General features: G+C 39.4%; 1 protein-coding gene across 2 annotated transcripts in view; it reads right to left on the reverse strand.

Annotated features, from left to right (window-relative positions):
• Positions 1 to 16,766, reverse strand: part of ZNF385D (zinc finger protein 385D) — a 585,391-nt gene that overhangs the window by 446,991 nt on the left and 121,634 nt on the right. The window lies entirely within an intron of this gene.

Raw genomic sequence — 16,766 nt, forward strand, 5'->3', positions numbered from 1 at the left:
TATTAAGTATTTTGTGTGACATATCTCTGATTTAATTGCATAAAAATTCAAAGTTGGAAAATTGCAAAATTTTCAAAATTTTCGCCATGTTTCCGTTTTTTTCACAAATAAACGCAGGTAATATCAAAGAAATTTTACCACTATCATGAAGTACAATATGTCACGAGAAAAGAATGTCAGAATCACCGGGATCCGTTGAAGCGTTCCAGAGTTATAACCTCATAAAGGGACAGTGGTCAGAATTGTAAAAATTGGCCCTCTCCATAACGTGCAAACCACCCTTGGGGGTAAAGGGGTTAAAGATAACACAATACATTCTAGGTGACTGTGGATCGAATGCTCTTCCTGTCACCAAATTACACATTTCATAACAAATCACTTGAAAGTTGACAGGTTCATTAAGATTCTCCAATGCGTATTTGATCCCTTAGCAGGTAATATAGTCAAAATAGTTAAAATATTTTGCAGTAAATATTAGTATGGTACTTGCACTGAGTGCAATCAGTTTTATTTATCTGCTGACTTGTTAAAGTATCTTTGATAATATTAACTAGTTTGAATTTTTACCAAATGGGATAATGTTCTAAAATACAATAATTACATCTTTAGCATTAGGCTGGTTTCACATCACTTTTGACTACCAAATTATGACTAAGCTATTTACTTCAATTAGGCAAATTACAGCCAACATTTGACACTTTGGACTCAGTTTTACTTACATTCTTATGGTGTCTGGCATAGGTCAGACATACTGTATATGCCAGATACATAGCCGCCAGAAAGGAGAAGAAATTATATTTTAGCACATATCCCTTCTACTATAAATACAAACGGGTAACAAAGACTTTAACAAGTCAAACAGACATGAAGTAATACTTAGAGAAATAAGACTGCCTGCACTGAGGGCCATTTATTATACTGAAATACCGTATTCCTTAAACATTTGTTCTGAGGATTGTTTTCTATTGAGCTCGCGTTCTAGACTTGTCATGAGTCACTGTACCAGAATAATGATACACATGCACTAAAAACATGAAAAACATAACAGAAAATGAGAACAAAATATCAGAACAGAAGAGTGGCTAGCCTGCAGAAGTTGTTTATGCCTCATATACACTAAGTAAGCAAATCCATTTCTGCTCTGTTGCAGTTAGTTGCTTTCATTGTACAGTATGGTAGATGCAATTAAATTTTACCGTTCACATTCAAGTGTGTCGAATGCAGCTGTTAAATAACAGAATAGAACCAAAACATTATGTATTGTAAGTCAATCCAGTGATTTCAGTGGGTACATGGCAACCACTGAGATCAATGATCTCTATAATTAGAGTTGTTTGAGTTTAATGCTCAGTAAAATGTATGCTGCCAATTCCAAGAAACTGAAAGTTTTACGTACAAGTTGCCTAAAAATGTACCTTTACATTATCGGCTTTTGACAACTAACCTGAGAGCAGCATAATATATGGCCAGAGACCCTTTTTCCACTGATGTGTCACTTACTGGGCTGTTTGCTGTATTCATAATAAAATTATTGTTTAGTAAGCGGAAGATTGTTAGAGATTAGTAAACCTGCTGCCATGTAGTGCTCCATATTCATTAGCGCTGTATAATGCAGAAGTGGCCAAACTGTTCAGTGCTCGTTACCATCTTCTTATTTTCCATCGATCTCCGCCCACCTCTTCCTTGATTGACAGCTCTGGCTTTACAGGAGGCAGAGGTTGGTGAAGATAGATGGAAAACAATTAGTTGTGCAAGTGCACTAAACTGCTCAGCAGTGCCAAGGAGGGACTTGACTTGAACAGTCATTTTCTACTGGCAGAATTCCTTTAAATGGTTCTAAGTAGTATTGAAAATTGTGATTTTTAATTTTAATACCTTTTATATGTTAACTATGTTCTTGTTTAAAAAAAATATTAGTACTCTTCTAGCATAGATATATGCAATTCTGTTGAGATATTGTATACATCCTGGCTATTTTGGTAATTCTAATCATATCTCCTTGTGTCTGTGACCATTTTCTCTTTCCTGTATAGCTTAGAGGGTAAACTTAGCTTTGGGGGATGTACAAGTTGTACTCTGAGACAATCAGATGCTTCCTCCCCATCTTTGCCCATTATCACAAATATCTCGAGGGAAAAATACTGCTGCACAAACCTTTCCTCCCTGCTAAGTGTTTACTGTAAACCATAAATTGATTAATGATAGTTAAAGAAGAGTGATGAGCCAACGTGTTCGGTGATGCTCATATATCACTACTTGGATATGCTTGGCACTTGTCGAGCATTAACTGGTGCTAGGACTGAATGCTCAAATCACTGCCCCACATGTTTGGTGCCTGTTATACAGCCTATAAACGTACGGTTATTGCCTGCCAATCACTGTAATGCCGTAGCCATCTTGGTAGTGGCATTGGCTGGCGGCATGAACTCATCAGAGGTTATAAAAGGACTGGCTCTGCCACGCTCAGCACACTGATGCCATTGCACAGCTCAGGGACAGTTCTTATTGGATGGAGAGAGTAGTTGTCCAGGTCTGTGTGCGCAGTTTTAGGAATCAGAGTCCTCTTGTGATGATACTTTGCTGAACCATCATACTAAAAGTCTTTCTTATGGCTAATATTGTGCTTTGATGTTTAGATGTGATATATTCTGCATGTAGCCTAGGGACAGCTGGAGCAGTCAAAGTGGCTGAAAACTGCCTCTAGGCAGGGCTTAGGAATTTGCAGCCTGTTGCTGAATATATAGCTGCTGCAGGTCACCAGTTTTATTTTATTTGTGAAAAAATGGACTGTATTATTATCCATACAGTTTAATGTGCTTTGTGTGAAATATTAGTCATTTGAAATTTTTAACCCTCCGTCACATACAACTGATCTGACAGGCGCTTCTCTTTTACTTTCAATTCTCCTTCCTCACCAGATTGTGAGGAAACCCCCTCCCTCCAGGTAGTCTCCTGTCTCTTGAAGGTCTGTGAAACCTGATATCACAGTTGGATTTCAGAGCTTCAGGGGAGAGGATATAGCTGCACAGATCTCTCAGGCTCATTGTATGTGAATACGTCACATTCAGTAAGGTTGGTATTTTATGTTTTTATTCATCACAATAGTTTATTTAGCTTGTTTTATGAATGTATAGCACAAAATGTGAGGATATTTCATAGAAATAAGGGAGATTTTATAAAAGAAAGTGTGCTGCTCAGGCATATACAGTAGTTCCCTAACATATTCCTTCTCTTGCTTCAGATTATCTGCTGAAATGGAGAGGAAAATGTACAATTTATCCAAACAACTTGATGTTGAGGAAGTAACAAACATGCTGTTAGATGATAGAGACCTCACACTGAATGAGGATTTAGGAGAGGAAAGTGAGATTGATTCTCATGATGAGGTGGAAGAATGTGTCCTGGATTCTGAAACAGAGCAAGATGGTGACAGTGGTGAGGATGAAGAAGTTGGATCATATTATATTGGAAAAGATAAAAATACTAAATGGAACAAGAAGCCATTCCAGAAAAAACGTAGGGAACCTTTAAACATTATTACTCACCTTCCTGCAGTAATAGGAACTGCACGTAATGCAAAAATTGCAGTTGAATGCTGGAACAGTATATTTACAGATGACATTCTGGACTCTATTGTCACATATACCAACCAATATATAGACATTATAAAGGACAAGTACATCTGCAACAGAACCATCAAGCCCACAGATGAAATAGAACTGCGTGCTTTTTTTGGATTACTGTACCTTGCAGGAGCTTATAGGGCAAATAGACAAAGTTTGGAGGAACTTTGGGGTAAAGATGGGGATGGAGTTGAAAAATTTAGCCTTGTTATGTCCATAAACAGATTCAAGATTCTAATTCGTTGCCTTCGGTTTGACGACAGAACTACCCGAACCGAACGCAAAACACATGACCGACTTGCTCCAATTCGTGATATATTTCAAAGATTTGTTGTAAACTGTAAACAAAGTTATTACCCTGGAGAGAATCTCACTATTGACGAAATGCTCCCTGGTTTTCGTGGTAGATGTGCCTTTCGTCAATATATTCCATCAAAGCCAAACAAATATGGAATAAAAATGTATGCCCTTGTTGATGCCAGTAAGACCTACACTTACAACCTGGAAGTTTATGCAGGAAAACAACCAGAAGGTCCTTACTGTGTGAGCAACAAACCCATTGATGTTGTAAAAAGACTGGCTGAACCCTTATTTGGATCGGGTCGCAATATTACAGCTGACAATTGGTTTACAAGTTGTGATCTGATTGATTATCTGAAAATTCAGAAGCTGTCATATGTGGGAACTGTAAGAAAAAACAAAAGGGAATTGCCGCCACAGTTTGTAAGTGTGAAAGAGAGACAACAGTACAGCAGTATGTTTGCAATCCATAATGGAAAGGCTTTAGTTTCCTATGTACCACATGCCAAAAAAATCGTACTTCTTCTATCAACACTTCATGATGATGCTGCCATCGATCCTGGGACTGGGGCAGAAAAAAAACCGGAGATAATTACATTTTACAATGCCACCAAAGGTGGTGTGGATACAGCAGATCAGATGTGCTCCACTTTCAACGTCAGCAGAAACATCAAACGCTGGCCAATGGTCATATTTTTTGCTATGTTGAATTTGGGTGGTATTAATTCACAAGTAATTTATCTTGAAAACAAGCTTGAACCACTCCGTAGACGATTGTATCTGAAAAAATTGGCCCATGAACTAGTACTTGGAGAGCTACGCAGGAGAAGCGTGAAAACAATCGGTATCCCCTCTCGCCTTCAAGTTCAGCTCAAAAGGTTCCGCCCAGAAGATGATGGTGAAAAGTCACCATCTGCACCACCTCACAAAAGGAGATGCACCACCTGCCAAACGGAAAGCGGAACCAGAAGGCTTTCAAATTATGAATGTCTCAAATGTCATAAAGCAATTTGCCTGACACATGCAAAAATGGTGTGTAATTCTTGCTATTTGCTCTGCAAGTGTGACTTTTCTGGGGAAACCTCAGCATCTACTTCTGATTGAATATGTTTTTAATAGTACTTAAGGTACCTTAAAATTAAGTTTGTGTTCAAAAGTTTTCTTTGTACATTTTTTTGAGAGAGTCGAACTGGGGACTATTTGGCGGGAGTTTTGAAAAGTTTGTATTTCATAGTTATTAGTTTTATGTTAAGTAAATGTTTTTTTTGCAACTGATTATGTGTAGTCTCTTTTATTACATCCCTATGAAGGTCACTGATCACTTTTAGAGCACTGAAATTGCAAACATTAGATATTATAGGTATTTTTCCAGCAGGCGCCTGACAGGCACATTGTATGTGAACTCGTTAGTCCGAATATTGTATGTGACGGAGGGTTAAAACCACTTGTCCTGCTACAGTTGACCACAATTTTTCATTCCAAAAATTGACTATAGTCATGCATAAAGTTTAACATGCTTTGCGTAAAATAATGGTGGTTTAACATGTTTAATGCACACTATTCATGCTTCAGTTGACCACTTTTTTGTTACAAAAATTGACTATGGTCACATATGGTCAACTTTATGTACCGCTGCCTTCCCCGTGACCCTCGCATTATATTCATCTTTGTCAAAAAAGAATATTGGTTGTTCACTCTGGTAGAGCCATGCTATAAGAAGATCTTTGCATCTTTACTTCCTAAGGTTGAGAGGTCTAATAAAATGGTACTATACCAGAAGGCCATTGTGGAAAATATGTTGTAAATATTCCTATCAGACAATGCTAGCAGCAAGGAAAAGAGGTGAGGCAGCAAACACCAGATACAGTAAAGACAGGGGTACACTGTCAAAGGCCTGGGCCAATTTCATTACACCCTCCCAACATCTAGGTCCTGGCTTTTGACGAGGAAAATGTTTTTAAAGATGGTCAAGCAATACATAGCCGACAAAAACCAGTGTACTCCCTAATTCCTCTGGGACCTTCAACTATTTGGTCTCTGGCATGAGCTGTCACTCTATGCCATAGAGGTGTTGTGCTGTCTTGCTGTTAGCATCTTGTCTTGTCTTGTGCTGTCAAGGGGTCATAACAGACAGACCCTTTCACCTGTCAATAGAAAATGCTGACAGGCTCACTCTGTGGGTATGGATGACCCTCCTTATAATTTTTTTCTGGCACTGTATGCACAGCCTTTATACTGCAGTTGGTGCCTTGAAGGGTGTATGGATAACTCTGCTTGCTTTTTTTGCAGGCTTTGCACTGTGTTCAGAGCTTTTATTAGAAGAGTAGAACCATAACTACATTTTGTCCACAATATTTGAATGAGCTAATGCAGTTGATGCCTTCAAGGGTGTATGAATGACCCTGCTTGTAATTTTTAGCAGGTCTTGCACTTAGCGCATAGCTTTTATGAGTCTTGGAGTACCACTGCATGACAATTTGAACACAATGAGTATGAGGCCATCCTTTATGTCTAATACAGGTGTATCTGTGTCCCTCTTCCATTAAATTTTTGGAAGTCCTTGCTTCCTTCATAAATTTCACTGACATTTCCAATTTTTTAATAAAACTTTCAATTTTGGTTACTTTAATTATCATTTTTTTTAATCATTTTAAAATGTTGCCTTATAAACAAGTCATGTATGTTTCTTAGCATTTTTTTCCTTGTAAAGTCCAATTTCTCATTGATTTTGAATCTTTTATTGCCAGTCCTTAAAGTGGAGTAAGTAAGTGTGACACCATTGATAGCAGCAGCGACCTGGGAGTCAGATATGCTGTTCTCCTTCCATTCGGCACTCTTTCTATGAATTTCAACATTTTCAGTGCCTCCCCAGACCTCCTTGTAGCTCTGCTGGAAAAATGCTCGGATTTCCCATCAAATCCCATTATAATCGTTACTCGAAACGAGCACCCAAGAATTAGGAATTGCTCAATTTGAGTAATGAGCATCTGAGCATTTTGTTCTTTCATCCATACTAAAGAACATTTACAAACATTCTGTATCATTGGATGAAGGCAGTAGTTATGTAGGGTCAATAAAAGCAATACAATATATCTATTTAAAGAGGTATTCTAGGCTTGGGATATGTATCCAAAATCAGATTAAAGGGAAGTCCAACACCAGCCCCCACAAATCAGCTGTTTACTGTTTTCGAAATGGCTAGATGTAATCAGTGTTCATTAGTGAAGAGCAAGCGTGCTCGGATAACGTCTTCTGTTATCCAAGTATCTTGGGCATGCTCGTATATAATGTTCGAGGCCCTGTGACTTAACAAACAAGCCATCCTCTCATGTGTTGAGGCTGTTTAACAGATGCAAATCATGCAGCCGTGGGGTCTCGAATATAATATACGAGCAAGCCCAAAATAGTCGGGTAACACGCGAGCATGCTCGGATAACATGTTATCTGAGCACATTCGCTCATCACTAGTATTCATGTGTAGTGGCCTTTTTCAGGTACTGCAGCTCAGCTCCTATTTTCTATTTTCGTAAGTAGGAACTGAGCTGCAGAAGCTAAGAACAGTCACTACACAGTGAAAAAAACTATCCTATTCAGCTTATCTATCTCACCTAGGACTAATAAACAGCTTACTGGTGATTGGCGGGAGTGCCAGGTGTTCGGCATTGATAATCTTTTCTAACAATATGTCACCAATACCATACGCCTGAAAAATCCCTTTAAATAAATGGCTGTTTAATATGTCACCAATACCATAAGCCTAGAAAATCCCTTTAAATAAATGGCTGCTTATTCCATCCACTCCACTTAAATGGATAAGGACTATGTACAAATGTAGAAGTGTAGCAGTTGCCAATATTCAGGCGCAGGTCCAACTCTGTCCTTATCTATTTTGAGGACTGTCGATACATACCTAGGTGAGTTACTAAAATACAGACAACCCTGGCTGTATACACCTTGTCACAGTAGGATGGTTTTTACTTTTTTATGAAAAAAGAACTGTTAATTAAGTATCCTATGTGTTACTTGTGTTACTATAAACTTAGTGTATAGTTCCTATGCATTGTTTTCATCCCATGTTACATCAATATTATAAGCCTGTGCAACACATTTAAAGCACCAATATAGTGAGTTGTTCTTTTAGCACTGGACTGGTGCTTCTAATCTAAGGTCCCTGGCCACAGTCTCATACTAACCCACTGCCGTCTTCACCTTCTATTGGTGCCACTCCGATCCTGTGATGATATCTCGTGACCATAACTTCTAACTGACCAGAAATCTGGAGTTGTGGTCACAATTTCTCAAAGTAAGTCTATGATAGATAGAACGAGGCTCTCATAGACTTTCAAAGTGACCTTCTGCTCACTCCACAAAACACAGGAGCTGTCCAGCAGGTGACAATAGAAGATGAAGATGGCAGCGAGTAAGTATGAGGGTAGGTGCATAGATCTTATATTAGATGCACCACTCCAGCGCTGCAATAAAAATAAAATGCTGGAGCGGTGCTTTAAATAAATGGCTGTGTATGTCATCCCCAAGAATAAAAGCATCAACATGGATTAGCACTACATACAGATGTAGCAGTCACTAACATGACAGCTGGGACAGAACAGGTAAGTGTAGTATGCAATGGAGCGCTACTCTATTTTTTCAGTGCAGCCATTATTATTCAGTTTGAATTAGCAGTACACTATGCAAACAATGAAGGAGGAATAAGCTGTCTCTGTAGTGCCTGACAGTGGTAAGGTTAGCAGCTGCTGCATTTGTATCAATATAATATACAAAGCTTAGAGACCAATATACTGGGTATATAGAGAAGTTAGACCGTGGCTCTGGAATGGATGCACCCCTTATGTATATTCTACAATGATTCCTAAATTATTTTCATTTAAGATACGTCTAACCAACTTAATATTTGAGTAAAAACTAAACATTAATTTACATGATTAAACTAATGTGGCATAAGGAAAATTATTGTTCAAAGCAGATGCCAAAAAATAATGTGTACTTAAATTAATGCAGCCATTCAATTAATATTAAACAAATCAAATTACCCTATATTACAGTAATTCAATATGGTAAAGTTCTAGAGAATAATTTTTTCTTGATTAAGGGCAACATTTGTGATATCTTCTTGACAAACATAAAAAGGTTTCAAGTAACAACAATAACTCACACAAATCATTAAAGGGATTTGAAAAACTGCCTAACCATCTGGTAAGTAGCTCACAGGGATCAAATAGAACTGTCCCAAGAGGCACATAACTGTTATTATTGCAGCTTTCATAATTGTATATCTTTTTTATTGAAACATAGTATCTGTCAGGACATCTTGATTACTAAAATCTGCCAACATTTTACCAAAAATAAAACGGGCCACAAACTAGGTATATTTCTCACCACTTCTATAGACAGTTTTATGTCAGTCATTTAGCAACTGTGATATAATTTTCCTTGGTGTTTTTATAAGTTAATTATGCGAATGGCAACTCTTAATGTTTTATGAGTTTAAGGTTTAAGGATTTGATTTAGAACCAGAAATGCATCTATGGGGAATACTGTGGGAATTGTCCCACCATGGCTCTGGAACCTGAGGGAGGCCATAGGCAATGAGAACAATACTTTGCTTCATTATATGAGTGTGGCGATACGAGGGTCAGTGCGCGCTCTCGTCCGCTGGCCTGAGACTGCATGGACCAGATCTCATCCCATTGAATGACTGCTCTCCTTTTCCTGTGAGCATAATACTACTCAGAGAACACAGGGTGAGGGTAAAACAGCATGGAAATATTTTATTGAACCCCAAAACAGACAATAACATATAGAAAAGTCCCCAAAAAATACCCAAGATGGTGAAAAATTACAGAGTCTCCCCTGTCCGCTAACTCGCCGGGTTTAGAACAGCTGCGACTCTAGGGTTTACCCGCTAGCCGAGACCCCAGATATTTTCCAACGCTGGGGGGTGTTATACCCTTATTTCTCAGTGCAGTTGAAAAGCGGCCCTGAGGAATAAGTACCCTTAACTGCCGCTGTTAAAATGTGTATCGGCAGTCGTTAAGGGGTTAGAAGCTCATACAACAAACTGTCTTTTTCTTCAATAGTCAGGAATAGAATAGGGGCTGATAACGCAAATGATCTATTTAAATAAAAGCAAAATGGGAACTAAAATATAACTTTTATTGGACTCTTTAAAATAGAATCCATAAACGACATATAATAACAATAATAAGGTGTAAGGTACAATTGTGCAATAATAACTGTAGCAATGTAGCGTGCTCCCTGTAGAATTCACTATGAAAACCAAGGTAACTGTTTTCTGAGCACTGGATAGATTAATAGCTCCAATCTCAGCATAGAACATCCAATGGGTTGGTAATTAGAGACAATCTATGGTTACTTAGGTAGAAAAGGTATGGCCTAGTTCTTAACCAGATATTGTTTCTAATAACTAACCCATTGGGTGTTACCTCTATGCTGAGATGTGACCTATTGATCTATCCAATGTTCAGCTAACATAGATAAACTAAAAACAACACATCATAAAAAATAGCCTCACCAAAACCTTGTCAAATGACAAATGCACTACCAGGATGCAGCAGGCCCCCACTGATAAAGGCTGGAGAAGCAAAGGTGCAACTATAGATGAGAACAGCCACCCATTCACCTAAATAATGTAGGGGTTGGCTGACTAGTAGCAAAAATACACACAGATAGGGTTTTCATAGGATGCTATTCACACAGGTAGGTGTGATACAAAGTGTCTGGATAACAGCCTATTGATCACGCCCATAGTATTAGCAGGTGGGCTGTCCAGCACTGTATATATGCGAAATAGAGAAAAGCGGAGGGCACCACTAAATATATGTCTAAATAATTATACGCTGGGGCTCACCAAGGACTTGAAAAGCTACAGTTAGACCAGAAAGAAAGAAAAGATCATGTCCATAAAAATGGGAGCACCTCAGACCGATAAATAAAATGCAAAGTTTTTATTAAATGTCAACAAGATAATATACCACACACAAAAAACACAGAATAAAAACATTTAAAAGTGCAAAGTGCAACAGACAAAAAAGAAAAACACAGCAGTCATATCCTAATATAGGGACAATGACAACCCACAACCCTATCCTCTCCCAAGATAGCAGAGATATATATATGTACACAAACGTAGTGACCCAAGAAACAGTTCCGCGATCACATACACTAGTAACATAGTAACATAGTAACATAGTTAGTAAGGCCGAAAAAAGACATTTGTCCATCCAGTTCAGCCTATATTCCATCATAATAAATAAATACCCAGATCTACGTCCTTCTACAGAACCTAATAATTGTATGATACAATATTGTTCTGCTCCAGGAAGACATCCAGGCCTCTCTTGAACCCCTCGACTGAGTTCGCCATCACCACCTCCTCAGGCAAGCAATTCCAGATTCTCACTGCCCTAACAGTAAAGAATCCTCTTCTATGTTGGTGGAAAAACCTTCTCTCCTCCAGACGCAAAGAATGCCCCCTTGTGCCCGTCACCTTCCTTGGTATAAACAGATCCTCAGCGAGATATTTGTATTGTCCCCTTATATACTTATACATGGTTATTAGATCGCCCCTCAGTCGTCTTTTTTCTAGACTAAATAATCCTAATTTCGCTAATCTATCTGGGTATTGTAGTTCTCCCATCCCCTTTATTAATTTTGTTGCCCTCCTTTGTACTCTCTCTAGTTCCATTATATCCTTCCTGAGCACCGGTGCCCAAAACTGGACACAGTACTCCATGTGCGGTCTAACTAGGGATTTGTACAGAGGCAGTATAATGCTCTCATCATGTGTATCCAGACCTCTTTTAATGCACCCCATGATCCTGTTTGCCTTGGTAGCTGCTGCCTGGCACTGGCTGCTCCAGGTAAGTTTATCATTAACTAGGATCCCCAAGTCCTTCTCCCTGTCAGATTTACCCAGTGGTTTCCCGTTCAGTGTGTAATGGTGATATTGATTCCCTCTTCCCATGTGTATAACCTTACATTTATCATTGTTAAACCTCATCTGCCACCTTTCAGCCCAAGTTTCCAACTTATCCAGATCCATCTGTAGCAGAATACTATCTTCTCTTGTATTAACTGCTTTACATAGTTTTGTATCATCTGCAAATATCGATATTTTACTGTGTAAACCTTCTACCAGATCATTAATGAATATGTTGAAGAGAACAGGTCCCAATACTGACCCCTGCGGTACCCCACTGGTCACAGCGACCCAGTTAGAGACTATACCATTTATAACCACCCTCTGCTTTCTATCACTAAGCCAGTTACTAACCCATTTACACACATTTTCCCCCAGACCAAGCATTCTCATTTTGTGTACCAACCTCTTGTGCGGCACGGTATCAAACGCTTTGGAAAAATCGAGATATACCACGTCCAATGACTCACCGTGGTCCAGCCTATAGCTTACCTCTTCATAAAAACTGATTAGATTGGTTTGACAGGAGCGATTTCTCATAAACCCATGCTGATATGGAGTTAAACAGTTATTCTCATTGAGATAATCCAGAATAACATCCCTCAGAAACCCTTCAAATATTTTACCAACAATAGAGGTTAGACTTACTGGCCTATAATTTCCAGGTTCACTTTTAGAGCCCTTTTTGAATATTGGCACCACATTTGCTATGCGCCAGTCCTGCGGAACAGACCCTGTCGCTATAGAGTCACTAAAAATAAGAAATAATGGTTTATCTATTACATTACTTAGTTCTCTTAGTACTCGTGGGTGTATGCCATCCGGACCCGGAGATTTATCTATTTTAATCTTATTTAGCCGGTTTCGCACCTCTTCTTGGGTTAGATTGGTGACCCTTAATATAGGGTGCCCAGCATGTTCTTTACCTAGGTGCAAGGAGCCTTTTTTCAGCAGCTGCCCAGGCATGGGATTGCACGTGCCGGTGAGCATTACATTTTGGCTGTTTTTGTAGGGCTATATGGTACTGTGATATCAAGTAGCGACATGCGCTTGTATGCATTGCATTGTCTCTACTGAGGTTGAGAATTTTTTATTGTTCATCTATATAGTGTATGTGATCGCGGAACTGTTTCTTGGGTCACTACATTTGTGTACATATATATATCTCTGCTATCTTGGGAGAGGATAGGGTTGTGGGTTGTCATTGTCCCTATATTAGGATATGACTGCTGTGTTTTTCTTTTTTGTCTGTTGCACTTTGCACTTCTAAATGTTTTTATTCTATGTTTTTTGTGTGTGGTATATTATCTTGTTGACATTTAATAAAAACTTTGCATTTTATTTATCGGTCTGAGGTGCTCCCATTTTTATGGACATGATCTTTTCTTTCTTTCTGGTCGCACTGTATATATGCATCACACAGAAACACCAAGCCAACATAAAGAGGCCTAGCTGCATCCTGCAAAAATGATAAAAAGTGCAAAAAAAGATGAAAAAATTAATGCGTATAATAAATACATTAAATTAGGTATTGGTTACTATTTTGGCCAAAATGGATAAGCTCGCAACCCAACATCGAGGGTCCCCATTATTTGCGAGTCCTAACACTAATTTCAAAACAGCTAACATAGAGAAACTCAAAAAAAATTTCATAAAAAATAACCTCATCAAAACCTTGTCAAAGGACAAATGCACTAGAAGGATTCAGCAGGCCACCACTGATAAAGGCTGGAGCAGCACAGGTGATAGCTATTGATTAGAACAACCACCCACACACTTACATAGGAGTTGGCTACCTAGTAGCAAAAATGCATACATATAGGGCTTGCATAGGACGCTATTCCCATAGGTAAGTATAATGCAAAGTGTCTGGATAACAGCCTATTGATCACGCCCATAGTATTAGCAGGTGTATTATCCAGTGTTCAGCAGTTACCTTGTTATCATAGTGAATGCTACAGGGAGCACGCTACATTGCTATGGTAATTATTGTACGATTGCACCTTACACCTTATTATATGTTGTTTATGGATTCTATTTTAAATAAAAGTTATATTTTACTTAGACATTTTGCTTAAATTTTCTTCAATAGTCATCATAAAGATAATAGTGTATGTCTCATGGCCTACGGAATTTGCATCTCAATAATTAATTTTAATGCTGTGTCATCAGAATGAGTATATTTGAATATATAATAATAATTTAATAATAATTTTTATTTATATAGCGCCAACATATTCCGCAGCGCTTTACAAATTATAGAGGGGACTTGTACAGACAATAGACATTACAGCATAACAGAAATACAGTTCAAAACAGATACCAGGAGGAATGAGGGCCCTGCTCGCAAGCTTACAAACTATGAGGAAAAGAGGAGACACGAGAGGTGGATGGTAACAATTGCTTTAGTTATTCGGACCGGCCATAGTGTAAGGCTCGAGTGTTCATGTAAAGCTGCATGAACCAGTTAATTGCCTAAGTATGTAGCAGTACAGACACAGAGGGCTATTAACTGCATAAAGTAAATGAGAACATGATGCGAGGAACCTGTTTTTGTTTTAGTTTTATAAACAGGCCACACAGGGATCGTTAGGTTAATGCATTGAGGCGGTAGGCCATTCTGAACAAGTGAGTTTTTAGGGTACGCTTAAAACTGTGGGGATTGGGGATTAATCGTATTAACCTAGGTAGTGCATTCCAAAGAATCGGCGCAGCACGCGTAAAGTCTTGGAGACGGGAGTGGGAGGTTCTGATTATTGAGGATGCTAACCTGAGGTCATTAGTGGAGCGGAGGGCACGGGAAGGGTGGTAGACTGAGACCAGAGAGGAGATGTAGGGTGGTGCAGAGCCATGGAGTGCTTTGTGGATGAGGGTAGTAGTTTTGTACTGGATTCTGGAGTGGATGGGTAGCCAGTGTAATGACTGGCACAAGGTAGAGGCATCGGTGTAACGGTTGGTGAGGAATATGATCCTGGCAGCAGCATTCAGGACAGATTGGAGTGGGGAAAGTTTGGTAAGAGGGAGGCCGATTAGTAGAGAGTTACAATAGTCCAAACGAGAATGAATAAGTGAAACAGTAAGAGTTTTTGCAGAGTCGAAAGTAAGAAAAGGGCGAATTCTAGAAATGTTTTTGAGATGCAGGTAAGAAGAGCGAGCCAGTGATCGAATGTGGGGGGTGAATGAAAGGTCAGAATCAAGGATGACCCCAAGGCAGCGGGCATGTTGCTTAGGAGTAATGGTGGAACCGCACACGGAGATGGCAATGTCAGGCAAAGGTAGGTTAGTGGAGGGAGAGAACACAAGGAGTTCAGTTTTTGACAGGTTTAGTTTCAGATAGAGGGAGGACATGATGTTAGAGACAGCGGTAAGACAATCACTGGTGTTTTCTAAAAAGGTCGGCGTGACAACAGGAGAAGAGGTGTATAATTGGGTGTTGTCAGCATAGAGATGGTACTGGAAACCAAATCTACTGATTGTTTGTCCAATAGCGGCAGTATACAACGAGAAGAGGAGGGGGCCTAGGACTGATCCTTGAGGAACCCCAACAGTAAGGGGAAGGTGAGAGGAGGAGAAACCAGCAAAACATACAGTGAAGGATCGTCAGAGACATAGGAGGAGAACCAGGAGAGAACGGTGTCCTTGAGGCCGATGGAGCGGAGCATAGTGAGGAGGAGCTGATGATCCACAGTATCGAATGCTGCAGAGAGATCCAAGAGAATTAGCATGGAGTAGTGACCATTAGATTTAGCTGTTAGTAGGTCATTAGAGACTTTAGTGAGGGCAGTTTCCCAAATATATGCAAATCCCAATATATGGGATTTTATGCAAACAAATGATGGCATTACTTCACATTTCAAAATACTTTTACAGGTATGAATATAGGGGCCATTGTACTCCCAAGGGGTCTTTCTTTCATACAATTAGACACTATCATTATGTATGGGAGCCTCCCAATACATACATATGTCTCCCTGTGAACTCCTATTACCTATCTGATGGCACCGTAAAATTTTCCCACTCCGCTCGCATTGACGTCAGAAAGGTGAAATGAGTTTATTGGCTGTGAACTCGCAAGACCAGTCTGACGGCACCGTGAGCGTGAGAACTTTCTCACGCTCACGCTACTGTCAGATAGGTAATAGGAGTTCACAGGGAGACACTGAGCACAGGATGCTCAATTTCTCTGCTGGATGACAGGCTGTATTGTTGCAGCATGCAGCCATGCAGCCTGCCATCTAGATATAGCAGAGCTAGACCCGTCTTGGGAGAAATGGATTAGCAGCATTTCTGCAGAAAGGTTAGGAATATTGTTGTTTGTTTTTTTTTAAATCTTTTGCAGATGACGAGGGCATCAGGAGGATGGGCGAGGTCGTAAGTAAAGTTTAAGTAAGATTCATTAAAGGAGTCTGTGTCATTATTTCAATTAAAAGACTTTATTCTGAGTGTCTGTGTTTTCATACAATGTGACTATGGGGTTAGTAATGGGGGTGTCTTATTGACACCTCTCCATTACTAAACTTGGGGCTTGATGTCACCTGACATTACAAAGGGCTTGATGTCACCTGACACTCCAACTATCACCCCACTTGCCACAGCTACAGGGTAAGTGGGAAGAGCAAGGCTAAGTGCCAGAAAAGGCGCATCTTAAAGATGCGCCTTTTCTGTGGTGGCTGAAAACTGAGGTTTTTAGCCTGAGGGGCTAGTATCCATGGCCCTTTGATAGGCTATTAATATCAGCCTGCAGCTATCTGCACAGCCTTTTGCTGGTTATTAATTATAAGTGGACCCCACATCATTTTTTGGGGGTCCCCAATTGTAATAGCCAGTAATTCTCAATATACAGCTGTGAGCTGATATTAATATCCTGGAAAGCTCCATGGGTA

The sequence above is a fragment of the Ranitomeya imitator genome, chromosome 6 (genome assembly GCF_032444005.1).
Source record: "Ranitomeya imitator isolate aRanImi1 chromosome 6, aRanImi1.pri, whole genome shotgun sequence".
Lineage (NCBI taxonomy): Eukaryota > Metazoa > Chordata > Amphibia > Anura > Dendrobatidae > Ranitomeya > Ranitomeya imitator.